Source organism: Lissotriton vulgaris, chromosome 9, assembly GCF_964263255.1.
Source record: "Lissotriton vulgaris chromosome 9, aLisVul1.2, whole genome shotgun sequence".
NCBI classification, from domain to species: Eukaryota; Metazoa; Chordata; class Amphibia; order Caudata; family Salamandridae; genus Lissotriton; species Lissotriton vulgaris.
Window position 1 is genome coordinate 277,343,042 of NC_141697.1, and position 17,451 is coordinate 277,360,492.

The following is a 17,451-nucleotide window of genomic DNA, read 5'->3' on the forward strand; positions in this document are numbered from 1 at the left end:
TTTAAGGTGCATATTGTGCCCGGCCATAGATTAGTATGAAAAATATGAAGAAAAAAAATTCTCCTCAAGACACAGTATTCACAAAAGTGAATTAAAAATAGTGTAAGAGTCAGTGCGAGTACATGCGCCCAAAAAAAACAACAGTTGATGCAAAATTCACATATAATAATTTTGGTTGTACAAACGCTAGGGCAAGAAGGATTAAAGAAACTTTATTATAAAACACCAGTATCATTTAGCAATAGTACATTATGACCGTTGTAAAAGCATTACTCCACACCAAGCACAAAGGTCCTCTTCAAGGGAATCACTGGGGAGCAGATGAAGGAATCTGGTTCAAGAGTACTTTATGGATGGGGCAGGTCCTAATGAGACCAGGCTTAATCACATACCTCGTCAAAGATAAGTTAAGAGCACCTAACCTAGCAGCAAACACGAGCATAATGCTCTATTTTGCTTTAAGCATGTTGGAAATTGTTCCCAGGTACAGCATGTTCTGCACTGGAATGGTAGTGGATTCATCATAGTTTACGTTAAGGCCTAGCATTTGCATTTTTGTTACTAAATTTTAAAAGTTCTGGGGTACTCTGGTGCAAATTGGCTTTTTATAAGACAGTCGTCCACATACATGCAGCTAAAAATGCCCCTCTTCCTGAGGTGTTCTCCAAACAACCTTCACATTAATAACAATATTAGAGCAGATTATACCCAAATAATAAGACCTTGAAATCTAAGTGCTAATACCCTACTAAGCTCCTGGGTCCCATGAAAATATAAGTTAGGCAAGCTAACAGTATGGGGATCCTATATTCCATCTCCTAGTGCTAACCACATGTGTTCATCACGAACAAAGCATACCAAAATTAGGATTTTAGAATAGTACTACAACCCCTCCCCCCCACCATCCCAAGGGGGAATGTTTCAATTGTATTGCCCATTACCACGATCGGTGCATAAGTTATAGAAGTGATGTGGCGGGGAATGGTGAACAATGAATGAAAAAGCCGTGCAAATTAAAATGGACTTGGAAATCCCACATGTTACTGCTTTATTCCGTGGAGATTCATGCCAAGTTTAAAAACAAACAATAGAACCAGTAGAACCTTAGTAGCTCAGATGCCCCGCTACTCTAATCTAGTCTACATGTTCCATGCCTGAAGGCACCAAACGGGTAATATAGTGTTTCATCAGGACCTAATCTAATATTCACTCTACCTTGAAGGGATGCACACTGTATACATTCCTCTATATGTGATTGCTACTAATGAATAGTTCACTGGTGCCCATTGCCTCCGATATCCACTCACGTGGAGCAGGAGAGGTAAGCATAGGAGCACAAAATGGGCACATATTAAGTCTTAATTAATGCTACTTGCTCACTAATTGCAAATCAGTACCTGCAATCATGTCTTCATTATCCAAATTATTAAACACACTTGACAAATATTCAAGTCCTTCAACAGACCAGAGTGATTTTATGTTCACACCGACATCACAGCAAATACTATAAATATTTCTCGGGTAACACCAATGCATGCATAGTTCACAGAACAATGCATGATTGCCGGCACACTTACAAAAGTAGCATTAGTGGATATCTAGTTTTCAGATAGGAACATAATGTCCAGAACACTTATTCTACTATGAGAAAATCTGAGACCACATTCGAGTCCAGTGGAGAATGCACGCCCTATAAAACATACAGGTAATAATGAGCCTTTTAACGCCGAAAGGGAGGAAAAAACCTCCAGAGGTCTGTCAGCAGTGACCTGCCCTACTCACTGCATCCTGGGAGCTACCAATCCTGTAACTTATTTCGGCTGTCCACAAGGCACTGCAGCGCCCGCCTAACGTGGAGCTGAACCAAATCATGGAACATGTCACCTATGTGGGTGAGGGTTCTTAAATCGTACTTTTGGGATGCCCTTGATGAACGTATGTGGTAAACACTAGGGGGTCGAACATAGGGCACCGTATACTATTAACGTGTCTGTTATGTTGGGATGAATATTGTAATACGGATGTTTTGTAGTATTGTGTGGGAGGATATGCGATGGCCCAACTCTAACCTCCCACACCCCCCCTTATTTGGAGCTTTACGTATATATGTGAAAATATACGTAAGTAAGTACATTTCTTTATTGTTCAGTTAATTAAAACCATTACAATTTGTGACATTCTACAGCATTTAAAACAGAATTCTTAAAATATTAGCGAGGAAATAAATAGGAAAAGGAAAAGGAAGGAGTTAAAAGAAGGGTTTACATTATAAAAGGTTTGCGATAAAGAGTCCGACCAGTCGTAGCAGGATTTGCTATAAGACAGATTTATCTATCAACAGTGATCTTAAGTCTCGATGGGGGTCCGGCAAGCAGCAGCATGCCTTGTTTTCTCCGCAAAGCTGTCCTGGAATTTTACTAGTCTGCAGATCAATTGGGCGTCCGCTGAGCATAAGGCCTTGACTATCGCGGACCGGCAGGTACGGACTCCTAGCTCGTTGAGTTTGTCCTTGAGCCAGTGACGCCGTCCGTAGTGCATAGCTGGGCAGATGCAGACTATGTGTGTGAAGTCTTGGTTAACTGCACCGCAGAAATCGCATTCAGTTGTTACTTGTGGTCTCCATCTAGGTTGGTCTAGTCGTGTGGGTAAAATGCCCAGCCTTAAATGGAGGAATTTGCGTTTAAGGTTCAACGAGAATGCCGTGTCTAAATAAGGGGCTGGCTTTATGAAAATATACAACTTGGAGGTCAATGGCACTAAATCACGTCCCTTAAATTGTGGGAATTTTGTGGCATTCTAAATTTTTCTTGTTACAATAAACAGCTGTTGATCTCTGTTCTAAAATGGGCCTAAGCTCCCTTTTTGATGATCACAATTCGTGATTTGGCAGCAGCTCAAATATCTTTTTTGCTACAGAATATATACATCCTTACTAATTTCAGTATATGCAGCTATTTTCATTCATTTGGATTTTTAAATTGAAAGAAATGATTTTGTGCTCAGCATAACCAATCTTAAAGACAAACAAAACAAATGTTACTTCTGTTATGCTTTGCCACTCTACTAGGTGTGCAGAGATGCTCATCCTAACCTGCCAGAGAAGGCAAGGGTGAGGGTGGTGTAAAACTGCTTATAAGCTGCCAGGGGCTTCCTGCTTCCACGATTGGTTGTTCGGCTCCATTTCCTCTTGAATTTACTCTTTGTTAGAAGCAGCATGTTGGAGGATGATATTATTGGTGCTGCTGGGACGCTTGCTAGTAGAAGCGCTGATGCATTCTTCCTCCGGTGGCATCTGGAGACCTTGGTTCTCTAGTAAAGTCGGGCGCACTCATAAATCTGTCCAGCTCTCCTACTTGTATTGTAGCCACTTTTTTTTTTCCATTTCACACATCTCATTATCATAGTAAAATCCGTAAAAGGTCAACTCAAAATCTTTTGCTAAGGGGTAGGTTTCACCCAAAAGAAGTAGAGCCAACATGAATGCCTCAGATATGCTGTGCTAGTACCCGAAGGGAGACAAGCCTGCCACATACGATGATTTACTTCTTTGGGTTGGTGGCCTTTCAAATTCAAGAAAATATTGAACTTGGTCGTATGGGGCGTTTTGGGAGAATCAGTAAATCCGGGCCTAGAACTAATGTAAAGGTGATGAATTGATGCAGAATTTCCACAAATTTTATATATCCCACTGAATCTTTCTACTGGGAAGGAAAAACCCTGATTGGCCCCAAGGTCTTCTAATGAAGTTTGTTTTACCACTCATCCTCCTTTTCCTGCCTCATCGCTGTGAGACATGGCCGGATGTCTGGAGCCTAATTTACTTCCTACCAGGGCTAGTTAGAACCAGCCCAGAAGAATCTTATGCTGTGGGTGGATCCTGCATGCTCTGAACATGCAGTGTTTAATTACTCAGCGATTGGCAGAGAACCCTAAAATTTAAACATTGTAAAAGCTAAGTGGCCAGCTTTCTCCATATATATTGGTCATTTTGATCAATACCTTCCTCTGTGATCGCTCATTGATAAAGGAAGGGTCTGGGCACCAGCTGTGGGGAAAGTAGGATCTGCTTGCATGGTTACCTCCACTTTTTGCTGGTGTCAGTAAGTTTTTTGTGACTAGTCTGATTGGGATCCTGCTAATCAGGACCCCAGTCACTGTGCTTTCTCTCTAAACTTTTCATGGTAAGTACTGCTGTACCTCCACAATTGGCTACTGGTATACCCCTGTAAGTACATAGTACCAAGGTTCCCAGGGCATAGGTGCACCAGGGGTCTCCCATGGGCTGCATCATGTAGTGTGCCACCCAGGAGAGACCCCTAAAACTGTGACTACAGGCCTGCCATTGCAGCCTGTGTAAGCAGGTGCTAGCAACAGTTGGCTACACATTTCCATATATCGGAGGTCGCTACACTTAAAACCTATAAGTCACCCCTAAGGCAGGCCTTTCAATCCTGAAGACAGGTGCTGGGTTATAAGTGTGAGTACCCCTGCATGAGCAGGGCATCTCTGCAAACCCTGGAGTCGATTCTCCAGGCTTTGTAAGTGCAGTCAGCCATTAAGATACATATAGTAACCATCCATCACTACGCGATGGCCAACTATATAGTGGCTGTGCTGAACCTGGGCAGGTTTGGTATCAAACATGCTGGAATCATACCCAAACACCGTTACCAGTGTTGGGGGTATGATTTCGTGCACTGGGGACTCCTCCAGGAAGCCCAGAGTATTCCCAGAAGCAGTTCAGGGTCTGCTAGCAAGCTAGTGCTGCTGCCGACCAGCTAGAGCACGGCAAAGTAGAACAATAGGTTTCCTGTCACAGGGAGGGGTGGCCACCCCCTGACAGGATTTAGTATGTTGGTTTGGAGTGGGGGCGCTTGCCAGTGTCAGACACCTCAGAAGGGCATATTTGGTGCCCTTCTTGAATACCCTGGTTTGAGCCAGTTCAAAGAGCCCTTGGCTACCGCTCTGGCACAACACTGAACAAAGAACATGGGATTATCGTCCCCTCTGTCCAATCCCTCCTCTGGGCGGGACCCTAGAGTTGTCCTAACCCCTTTCCTAGGGTATAAATGGGCTTACCTGTGGGTGGGTCCTCTGATTCGTCGCGGGACAACACTTAAGCCTGAAACCAAGTCACTTTTCAACTGTCTGGACACTTGGACTTTACCTGGAACAGAGACTGCACCAAGGAAGACTCCTACTGCTCCTAGTCTCGCTGTTCTGCAAGTCTTCTTAGTCGTCTTGGTTTGTGCTTATTACAGGATCTTCACAAGACCTGTGGGAATCTAGGACAACCGAAGTAATCTCCCTTGGAGTGAAGGAGTCACTCCCCTGCATCTGCAGGCACCGCAATGAGGCTGATCGGTCTGCTGCTCCAGACGTCCCATGGACTTCGAAAGGCTCAGCTACACACGTGGTGGTTCTGCAACTCCATCGAGGCCTGACCTGTCCTCTCAGAAAGTTTGAGGCCAGTATCCCTCGTCTGAACCGCTGGGACAAGACCCCTGTGCAAAGCATCGACTTGCCGCTGCCAAGGCTTGTAGGCTCTGCACTCCAGAGATCTTCAGGCTACAAGAAGCTTTAGCATCTCTTCCTGCCAAGAACTTCACCCTCACCGCATCCTCTGCACCATAGGCCTTCATCATTGGTGAGCTGCTCGAGGTCCTCTTGGTAATCCTGTGCCTTTGATCTGTGGATCCTTTCAAGGGTCTTCTCTTGCTTCAGTGGGCTACTCTGCTTATTCGTGCCTGCTCTGACTCTCCGGCACATGGTGAGTTCCTTGGACCTTGATGGTCCCAACGTTGCTCTTTCGTCGGTTACCAAGTTTGTTGCTGCTGCCAAGGCTTGTTGTTGCTCCAGCCAAAATCAGACTCCCTGGTTCTAGACTTCAGACGTGGGACAGCTCGTACACAGCTCCTGGTCATCCTCAGGCCACTGTCATTCCTCCTGCATCTTCCGTCATCGGTGGGAATTCTTCTTCCGTGCCACCTGGTCACCTCTGAGTGACATAGCCTATCTCCTCTACTTGCAGCTTCTTCTCTTAAAGAATGTACTCTTAGATTTGACCGGACTCTTGTAGTCTTCGCCAGCGTCATCTTTACTGAAGTCCTCCATTGTGATGTATGGCGGTTTCCGACGTCACTTTGCACTTATGCTTCTCTGGTGTAGGTATCCTGGTTCCTGCGGCATCCACGGGTAGGGTGACTCTCCAACCTTCTGTTTTCCACTGGTTTCTTAACCCCATCACTGCTTGAAATATTCCCCTCCTGTGCTGAGGGTCAATGATAATGGGTGTGGTCATGACAGAACGGTTCCGTCATGAGCACAGCTCCACTGTGACTCATGACAGAACCGTTCCGTCATGAGCATCGAAGGGGTTAAGGGTCCACTGGGAAAGGGTCCTTCTTCAAAACTGCAACCACGACTTTCCTGTTGACTTCTATTGAGTATGCAGCTGTGTTTCCACTCTGCACACTGCCTCTGTGGGGTTTCTGGGCCCTTACCATGGGTGGTTCCTTGTGTCCCCATCTCTTCTGAGCCTCCTGGTCCAAGTTCCAACTTTGGTCGCAGTTCGCATTCCACTTTCTTAGTATATGGTTTGGTCTACCCCTGAAGACCACTGTGTACTGTGCTTACTTACCTCTTGCAATTGAAGTATTATTGTGTATTTGTGTTGATATCTCGGAGTATAAGATACACCAATGTGTTAGTGACTGTTGTGTAATAAACAGACATTTTTATAACTACACTGCGTGGTTCCTTTTCATTTAACCTATACTGCATGATTGGACCTGGTAAAAACAAGCTGCTTAACACTCCTCTGGACTAAGCCCGAAGGCTGCTCTCTACAGATGCCACCATGAGGGTTGTCTGGATTGGTGCAAGGTGCTTCACTTAAATAAGCGTGCACCATATACTAAGCCAGCCTCCTACACCAGTGCAGTGGTGAAATATGTTCCAGTAGTACAGCCTGACACGGCTGCTACCGTCCTGTAAGCCAGAGGACAACTGTGGCCTACATCTTCATTGAGTGCTGCTCACCTACCCTGTAAGCAAAGATCTGTCTGCTGTGGAAGAGGATGCAGGACTACAGAGAATACAGAAGAGATACTGCCTACCAGGAGAAATCATCAACCGAACTGACAGTGAGACGCCAACACTGGGTCTATGCATCTTCAGGACACAAGGTTCACCAGCAGTTGCTCAGTACAACCCATGCATCTAAATCACCATGAGCTGCACCATCAGATGCCCAGGGGAAGAGCAATCACCTACTGCACCTGTTGGTGAGCTTGCTTTGTCACCCCAACCCATTTGAAGCTATACGCAAGCCTATGCCTGCCTTTTTATTGCCTCTCTGGCTTCTCCTCAAGCTTGTGGCATGCTAAGTCAGAGACACAACTAGGGAAGCCACACAGTCTGAAACTGTTGATGGCATAAAAATCCTACATGCAGTTAGAGAGCTATTCACATCTTAACACACATGCTGTTTCCACCCGCTCTGTCTCAGCAGGAGGCAGCTAGGGTTCATCCTTTGAACATCCCATGCACTATAAAATTTAACAGTCAGTTTTTGTTACACAACCTTTCGAATCTCGTAGTTAAGGATTTTTGTGTTCTGCCACATGGACCCCTTTTGATCCCCAAGTGACACTGTGCCAAAGCACTGAGCAAGGAACACTAAACCCTATGCCACAGAGAAATTACAGATTTGTTTGCCAGGGCTTTTGTTGAATATTTGTGCTCTGGAAGGAGTTCCAGAATTCTTTGGCTCTGAAAAGACTCTGTGGCAAGTGCACCAACATATTTAAAATTCCTAAACCACAACTGAAAGCTCAAATATCTGGTGTGCAAAAATAAAAATACAATTGTATTTGAAGAGTAGTAAAGTGAACCATTACCCCTTGGAACAGCATATTTTGAGAGACACAGGAAACCTGGTACTGTTTGTATTTCTGATGGCTTGGTGAGTTTCTTTTTTGTGGTATGGAGCCTCAGCTTTAGTGATGAGTTGCACCTGGACAATTCAGAGTTGTTGTAGGGTAGCGAGTTTGGGGCAATGTGCATCTCCAATTCTTGTTTTGTATGATGTTGCGTTTAATATAAAATGATTTTCTAATTCTATCCACAGAAATAATGGTTATTTTTTCATGATTCAAAACCTCGGACAAAGACTTGTGCTTAATTTTAAAATCTGAACTTGCGAGTACACTCATGTCTTGGTCACCTTTGAAGTAAATAGTCAAATCCCAATGATACTGGCCTTAGACTCCAACATTATCAAAAAATGTAGTGCAGTATAGTCACGATAGTAGTGTTTGAGGTCAGCGCTCTGGCTAGTAAGAAGCTGAAGAGTTCTGTGTTTTGTTTATCACTAGTTCATGTACAGCACTGCCCTATCTGCAATAAAGTACATTTTCCTTTACATAGTAAAGCAGTGACTGGGATTTAACCGATTAAAATGTATTAATGTGTCATATTGCACTATGAGGATGACAACTTACACCATCTTCTGGAGTAAACTTTGAACTGCTCTGCTTCACTAACCTGAGAATGTTAAGGGTTAAATGGTTGTCCCACTTTGGGACAAGAGTACTGTGGTCCCAGGATACCAGATCTATACTACTATTATAAAGGAAGAACTTTGCACCTTTGAGGCGGGTAAACGCAGGAGCCACAGCGCCAATCCACACACCCGATACATCATTGTAATCGTCAGGGTGTGCAGATGGACATAGGCTTTATAAAGTATAAAAATATGCGTTATTTAAAAAATGAACATTAAAAAAAAAGTAGTCCCTTTGAAGTAGCGCCGGCCGCGACCTGCGTGCTGACGTCAGGAGCGCGGGGAGGAGCGGCGTCCAGGAAAGCGAGGAGGAGCAGCGGACATGGCGCGGGGAGGAGCGGTGACAAACGGCGGAATGGCGGTGAGGACCGGTGGACAGGCGGGAGGAGCGGTAAGCGGCGAGGAGCGGTGAAATGAGGAGAGCGGGAGAGGAGCGGCGGCTGAGGTAAGGCTCCGGGCAGGCGGGGGTCAGGGCAGGCTGGGGCTTCTTGACAATGTCGGGGCGGGCGGGGGGCCGGTCTGCTGCACAATGTCGGGGCGGGCGGGGTTGGGGAAGCCTGATTGCTCCCGGACAAGGTCGGGACGGGCTGCTAGTTTATTATAACTGGAGACCATTATCCTCTAACTGCTATGGGTCCCCAGAAAACCGACCTTTACACAATCTCATTGCGTTTACTGTTGGAAGGTGCTACCACTATACAACTGAAGTCTCTCTTCTATACTTCTGCGACAATCACCATATAAGGAGATGGATCAACCCTGAGAAATTAAGTGACCGTGGGAACAAGCAGTTATTAAATAAACTACCCATCAGTAAAATACATGAACGCTCGGAATTGTGGGAGGCTTTTAGTCTGCCACACCTCAGTCAAATGAAATAGATGTTATCAGAAAAACAACGCAAAAAATTAACTACTAAAGAAAAGATCCAAGATACGTTTGCATAATTCTTTAAGAATATGTATTCTGAATGTGATGAGGGTAATGAAAGGACATCAAACAGATCTCCAGAACAAATATTGCCATCTAGTACTAGCAATCCAGACTACAATATCCTATCTCAACAGTCCACAATGCAAGAAACTGCCACTGTAGAAAGAAATCTGAAGGTAAAGTTGCTGGAGAGTCTTGTCTTCCATACGAAATATAGTATATTTTGTGGAAACAAATTCAATTTTCCATGAAGCGGTTGTTTCAAGTAGTCTAGCTCTTGTTGTATTCCCGAAACTTGACACATTACACATTAGTTGTGATTTCTGTAAACCTGGTGAAGATGCATCACGTTACGCGAGTTACGCTACCCATTATTGCAGATTTCCACCTCCAAAATCTGTGCTACGATTTTGGAGAGCAGACTTCCATAGGTTCGGCCAAATAGGAAAAGTGTATGATCTAATGACTGATTCTGATGTTGTGGCAGAGTGCTTTTATTGTTGTGATGTTTTACTTTACTGCAACGCCGTATTGATTTACCCCCACCTTGGGGGTTTTAGATCTATCCAATCTAAGGGTTAATTGTATATACATTTTGGCTAGAATTTCCATCTTCCTTTAAACTTATTTGTTATGTTAACAGGGTATCGGTGGAGTGGGCAGCTACTCAAAAGTGTGTCCTGGCGCTAGGTGGGTGTGGCAAATCAGACTAAGTAAGACGATGCAGAGGCTATTGCTGGAACAACCATATTCCTGCCTACTAACTGCACTGCTGCATACAGAGTAGGGTGTTCCTGCAAAATGGGAGCTTTCCATTGGTACATTTTTTGGACCACTACTTGATGAAAGAACATCTCCTCCAGCTCTTCACCAATCAAGACTCTTGGGCAACAGAAGGAAATAGATTTAATTTCAGTCTTGGAGAAATCACAATCTCACTCACAACATGCACTACAATATCAATGGAGTCAACGTGGATTATCCTTATGATAAATTATTTTACTGCATTTGATTCAAAATCAAAGTAGACTGTTTCAGCGAGGGCAAGCGTTTCAGTGGATACTTTACCTCATGAACAGCCTACAGTATCAGAGGTACTGTGGAGGCCCAATACAATGCAGAGGGGGCGGCTAAAGCCACCCCCAAAGCTTTTCGTTTGGAACACAACTAAAGAAGGACAGGGCTATTCAAACCTAAAAAATACCACATGGGGACAGCTATGCCACTGGGAACTGCAAGTCCCTTACTCACATAATTGTGGGACGCTTCAACATGGGCATTCTCACTCTTGAATTCATGCGAGTTCAAGAGGACTATTACCACATTTCGTGGGAGCAATTGTTCGTTTGTTAGCATTGTGGTACTGAAGAAAGCTGTGGGACAACTGGTGCTCTTTAAAATGCTGTATATATGTAGACAGGTTGAGATGGAATGGTACTTAAACTCACATGAATTCAAGTGTAGGAATGCTCTCGTTGATGAAGCATGCCACATTTATGTGGATGAGGGCTTTGCAATTCTCAGTGACATCTCTGTTCCCAAATGGTGTTTTTCAGTTATAAATAGCACCATTTGTCTTCAGTTGTGTTTGCAATATGGAACAATTGTTGTTAAGGACCTCTTTTCCCTTTGTATGAAATTGATTTTGGTTTGAAAAAGCAGCAGTAGTTTCCGAGTAAGGTGTACATTGTCCCAAACTCACTGCTAGATGCTTTTGAATTATTTTAGACTGCAAGATATATTTTGACAGAAGAAACCCTAAGCAACTGTATGGCTCCTGGAAGACAGAGCATAGAGGGCAAGGGGCCTTTCTTACATATTTCATACTATGTGAAGGGCACGTCACAAACAACAAAGAAGTTGGCAGGAAAGTTGCAGAAACTCTGCTAAAAAATGACAATGTGGCTAAAAAATGACAATGAGAGAAAAAAATTCTAAAAGCATATTTCAATGCCCAATAGAGCAGCTAAAAAATAAAATCTGACAGTACAATCAATCTGAAAAGCGAGCAGGGCAGCAACGAGTGTTAAAAGATACGGTTGCATGAGAATGGAAATATAAACAAACAAAATGCCAAAACTTCTGCCCCACCTGATGGAAGCATAACCAGAGAGCCTTAAAGGGACAGTTAAGAACATTCTTTCTAAAAGAAACATGGAAGATATTTAACGCCTTTCTCAGCTTCGATTTATTTTTAGGAAAGGGGCTGAAGTTCACATAGGCATATATAAATGTACATAAAGAGAAACATTTCTCTTGTAAAAGTATTCTGAGAAACCATTTAGAGGCGGAGCTATTCACTCTTCATGAAGTCAGAGGATTGACATTCTAGAGAACGTACATTGCATGGTCTGTACCTCATGAAGGACATTTGGGACCATCAGGTACATACGGTCCATGGCCTTTTGAAATCTGATGCTTAGAACAATTGGAGTCAAAGATACAGAGATGCCTCTTATTAGACTTAACTCTGTGCTCTAAAAGGCCCTAACCCGGATCAACTTTAAGGTTCGCACCAGATAGAACGTTCAGAGACTGTATCCTAAATAAAGACAGAGAGCTCCAACTTGTCATCGAGGAAAGGGTGGAATTTTATGGCAAGACCGGAGGCTCCTATTATGCATTCTAATCTTGTGTTTATTACAATAGCAGCCAAATAAGTGAAAAAACTACAGTTCCCAGAGGGCCAGGCGAGAACTGGGCCATGGGAACGAGAAAAAACGTTAGTACATTGGCCAATCAGCACCGTGTAAACAGATAAGAGGACATACTGACTGCGCAGCTTCCTCTTTTCTTGCTGCTCGCAGTCAGATAAGTGTTCTCTTATCTTTGCTCCCAGTACATATTGTATTATTACTGTTTTATTTACTTGGTATTTGGTATTGCCTTCGCGTTGCTGTTCGCTTTTTAGCGTTTGCCTCCTCGCGCTGTGGCGCGTACTCCTATCACTTCACACGCTTCTGTCCGCTCGCAGTCTGTCAGCTGTTCCCCCCTCGCTGCCGGTGGTCTCGCCCGGCTCCGCTCCTCGCGCCTTTCCTCACCTTCGCTGACTTTTTCTACTCGTCTCTTTGGAGCTCCTGCTGCTTACCGGCTTTGTGCTCCACTGCTGATATTTACTCGTCCTGCCTCCCGCCTGCCCTAAGCCCGCTCCGCACACGCCCACATCTCTGAATTTAACCCTTTCTGCCCCGTTTTTTGTCTCCTTTCCACAAGCAATAATGGAACACGACAGTTCCTCTGAGGAATGTCCCTCCAAGGAGGATTCTGGGTCTTTCAAAAAAGATTTGAGCAAGTTTATTAATAATTCTGTAGAGCAGGCTGTGGAAATTTCTATGAAATGAATGTCAAAAACAATGGAGAATTCTATGCTCAGCCTAATGTCCAAGGCTTTGGCCCATTCTGCGGGGGATAGCAGAAAACGTAAGGTGGATCACTCTGCTCCCGTGCATTTTACTAAAAAGTCGTCATTATTGATGAGCGAGTCTCACTCGCATATGGATGAGGACGTGGTGCCTCCCAGGCCTCCTGTCAAGGAGGGGTTTGTTGGTCCGAGGGCAAAAAAAGCATAAGACAGAGCACGCAGAGTCACCAATTAAAAAAATTGATTATTTCCACCGTCTTGGACACAGACGATGATATGGCTGCTGCTGACGACTTATTTGATGTTTTTGATGTGGCTGACCCCCCTTCCCCCCTCCCAAACTTTCTAAGTAAGATTCCTTTGCTTTTGAACCCGTTTTTGATTCAGTGAGTCTCCCTATGTTCGACCCCTCCTCCATTCGGCACCCTAACTCAACCGAATGGCTCCCCTCACAACACGTGGGTGAATATATTTCAGCTCGTTTGCGCCTCCCGCTGGAGACTGCTGTAAGGTCTAGGCTCAAATCTGAGTGTCCCAAACCCTCTTTGCCTGAAAAAATCACCCAAGTTCCCTCCATTGATCAACCCCTCCTCACTTTCTTCTCCAAGTTTGGCAAAGATCCCCGTAAGGGGGTAGACAAGGCGTGGTCCTCCTGTCAGGACAAGGTGCTGGATATGGTGGGTCCTCTGGCCCGCATTTTGGACATGGCGGAAACAGCCCGTTTGGAAGGTTCAGACCTCTCTGCAGATGATATCTCCATGTGGGCTCAACTGACTTTCTGTCTCCTAGGCAATGCCAACTCTGCCATTACCCACGAGCGTCGTAAAGGACTTCTGATCAAGCTGGATCCCAAGCTTGCCAACCTCGCTCCCATGGATCCTGGTCCCAAAGCCAATGGCCTCCTCTTTGGAGATAACCTGGTCCGTGACCTTAGTAGGTTTGTTTAGACCTTTGCCTCCCTCGACAAGGCTCAGCAGTCTATCAAGAAGGTCTTTACCCTTGTGTTTTTGGCCGGGCCGGACGAGGCAGGGGTCGCTCTTCCGGCCGTCCCTATAACCAAGGCTCCAGAGGCTCCTTCAACTCCTCCCAAGAATACAAGCCTCAGTCCTACCCACAACGAGTCCGTGGCTTCAGAGTAGAGGACAGAAAACCTACCGCAATTCCAACTCCAACCAGCAAGGTAAGCCTTTCTTCTTCCCCCTCCTGTAGGGGGCCGTCTAAAATTGTTTCTGTCAAAATGACGCACCATCAGTTCAGACCCATGGGTGCTCAACACTGTTCAAGGCTACCTAATAGAGTTCTCCTCTCCTCCTCTCCAGACCTCCTCCCCCCCCCTAGTCTTCTCCTCCCATATGGCCGCTCTAATCTCAAACGAGATTCTTTCTCTTCTCCAAAAACAGGCCGTTCAGATTTTTCCTTACGACTCTCCCGGCTTTCTAAGCTCCATTTTTCTTGTCCAAAAGAAAAACAAGAAACTGCGTCCTGTCATCAACTTAAAGTGGTTCAACCAGTTTGTGATTTATCGCCACTTCAAGATGGAGACGATTCTCCACTTGCGGGACACTCTGCGTCCCAAAGATTGGATGGTTCGTTTGGACCTTCAAGACGCCTATCTCACGGTTCCTATTCACCATTCACATTGGAAGTTTCTTCAGTTTCAATGGTCAGGAGTGACCTACTGTTTTACCTCTCTCCCCTTTGGTCTTTCTTCCGCACCTTGGTGCTTCACAAAACTTTTGAAGCCAGTGGTTGCCTTTCTCCGTTCTCTCGGAATCAGGCTTATCATCTACTTGGACGATATTCTGATCCTGAATTCCGACAGACTCTCTTCTGTCCGATCTGCGGACAGCTCAGTCTCTCCTTCTGGAACTGGGTTTTCTTGTCAACACAGAGAAGTCTTCCTTGACTCCGTCTCAAAACATGGAGTTCCTTGGCTTCCTTGTGGACTCGGTGGCCGCTTCCCTCCGCCTGCCCCTTTCCAAAGTTTACAGAATCAAAGCGGAGATTGCTTCAGTCCTTCAGTCGTCCCTCCTTTCCCTCAGGTCCCTGGCCAGGATTGTCGGTCTTCTTTCCTCCTCCATTCAGGCCATATTTCCAGGTCCTCTCCACTATCGCGCTCTTCAACGCCTAAAAATCAGGCATCTTCGCCAAGGCCTTGCCTACGCAGATCTCATCGCCCTAGACCCAGAGTCCCGCACCGAGCTACAATGGTGGATAGACCATTTAGATGCGTGGAACGGGCGCACTATTTTCACCACTACCCCAGATCTTGTATTAAAAACCGATGCAAGCCTTTCGGGTTGAGGCGCCCGCTGTGGACCAATCTCGACTGGAGGTACATGGTCGTCAGAGGAGTCCAGGTTGCAAATCAACTGTTTAGAGATGCTTGCAGGTTCCTTTGCGATTCGAAGCCTTTCCAAAGACAGAATCCAATGTTCCATCCTCCTTCGCATGGACAATGTTTCTGCGGTCCACTACATCAACAATCTTGGCGGGACCAGGTCCAAACCCCTAGCAGATTCACCGAAAAGTCTGCGGGAATTTAGCCTTGCACATCAGTTCTCCTTAACAGCGGAACACCTTCCCGGAAATCTCAATTCCGTGGTATATTGGCACTCGCGGTTCTCCACGATTCCAGCGATTGGAAGCTTTGTCCCTCCGTTTTCCTTTCTCTTTCTCACAAATGGGGTCCCTTTTCTATAGATCTCTTTGCTTCCCGCCTCAACTGTCAATTGCCCCAATTCTTCAGTTGGCGGCCGGACCCTTTGGCTTTAGCTACGGATGCTTTCCTTCAGGATTGGTCTCTTCACCTCAATTATGCTTTCCCCCCTTTTCTTATGATCAACAGAGTTCTGTCTCAAGTTCGTCGCCAGTACACTTACCTGGTGCTAGTTGCTCCCTTTTGGCAAGCTCAGATCTGGTTCCCCTCCTTGCTGGAGATGGCAATAGACTTTCCTGTTCTCCTTCCATCTTTCGTCGATCTTCTCCTCAATCCCCAGGGCCTTCGTCACAGTCTTATTCTGGACAACTCCTTGACCCTGTCGGCCTGGTAAGTTTCCGGCCTCCCTCTTCTAACGTCCTCCTTTCGCAAGAGGCTACTCTCTTCATCAACCAGGCCTGGGCACCGGGAACTTCCAAAGCATTCAAATCCGCTTGGTCTCTTTGGGCAAGCTGGTGTTTGGAGAGGGATATCGATCCCCTTTCAGCCCCTCTAAATTTCATTATCAATTTTCTGGCTTCTGAAGCCAGTGCCAGTAAGGCCTATCGTACTGTTAACCTATACCGCTCTGCAATTTTTCTCAATCATGTTCAGATAGATGGCAAACCAGTTGGCGCTCATCCTCTGATCTGTCGCTTCCTCAAGGGAGTTCGATGTGCAAAACCTCCGTTGGCTAAGTATTCCTTTTTATGGGATGCTTCTGTAGTCCTTAAACTGTTCATGAATTGGCCTGCTAACTCTGCCTTATCTCTCAAAATGTTATCTGCTAAATTAACCATGTTACTTTGTTTGATATCGATTAAAAGAGTTTCTGATGTTAGAGCTTTAGATGTTTCTTCCAGACAATTCTCTCCTACAGGTGTTTTGTTCCAGATTCGCAGAAGAACTAAGACTAATTTAGATTCTGTGTTTTACCCTTACTTTCCTGATCAACCACAGCTTTGTGTGGGACAGTGTTTGAAAGTATATGAGCAAAGGACAGCTGATCTCAGGGCGTCATCTTGTTCCCAACTCCTTATTTCCTTTCGCAAACCCCACCTTCCTGTCTCTTCCCCTACCCTCGCCCGGTGGGTTCGTTGGGTCATGTCTCTTGCCGGTATTGACATCTCCGTTTTCGGAGCGCATTCGGCCAGGGGAGCCATGGCATCTAAGGCCTTTTGGTCCGGCTCCCGCCTGGAAGACATCCTGAGATCAGCAGATTGGTCCAATGACAATGTTTTTCGCATGTTCTACTGTAAACCTGTTCATTCGGTCGCTTCTGATGTCATTATTATGCTTTAAACAAGCATAATAGGAGCCTCCGGTCTTGCCATAAAATGTAGATTTTCCTAGTTATTATGACGGAAAGTCTTAATTTTATTAAAGACATGGAGGCGAGTATTATCCCGTCGCTACACTACTAACCTGTGTTCTCCCTCCCTACAGCGAATCCAGCCTTGCCACTGCTTCATCATAGGAGGTCTTCTCTCCATCGACTTTGTGCCTCTCCATCATGGACTTCTTCGGCTCTCTCAACGCCTTATCCAGTTGTTCCAATCGGACTTTGCCCTTGGCTCCATGTGGTTCAAGATATCTGCTCCTGGACTTTGGCTGTTCTATTGTATTGGCTATTTTTCCTTTGTTTTCTAATGTTATCTGACCTTCTCGCAGCGAAAAGAGGAAGCTGCGCAGTCAGTATGTCCTCTTATCTGTTTACACTGTGCTGATTAGCCAATGTACTAAAGTTTTTTCTCGTTCCCATGGCCCAGTTCTCGCCTGGCCCTCTGGGAACAGCCAAATGCTGCTATTGTAATAAACGCAAGATTAAAATGCATAATACTCGCCTCCATGTCTTTAATAAAATTAAGACTTTCCATCATAATAACTAGGAAA

At 45.3% G+C, this 17,451-nt stretch overlaps 1 protein-coding gene across 1 annotated transcript in view; it reads right to left on the reverse strand.

Annotated features, from left to right (window-relative positions):
- Window positions 1-17,451, reverse strand: part of SPTLC2 (serine palmitoyltransferase long chain base subunit 2) — a 425,361-nt gene that overhangs the window by 203,241 nt on the left and 204,669 nt on the right. The window lies entirely within an intron of this gene.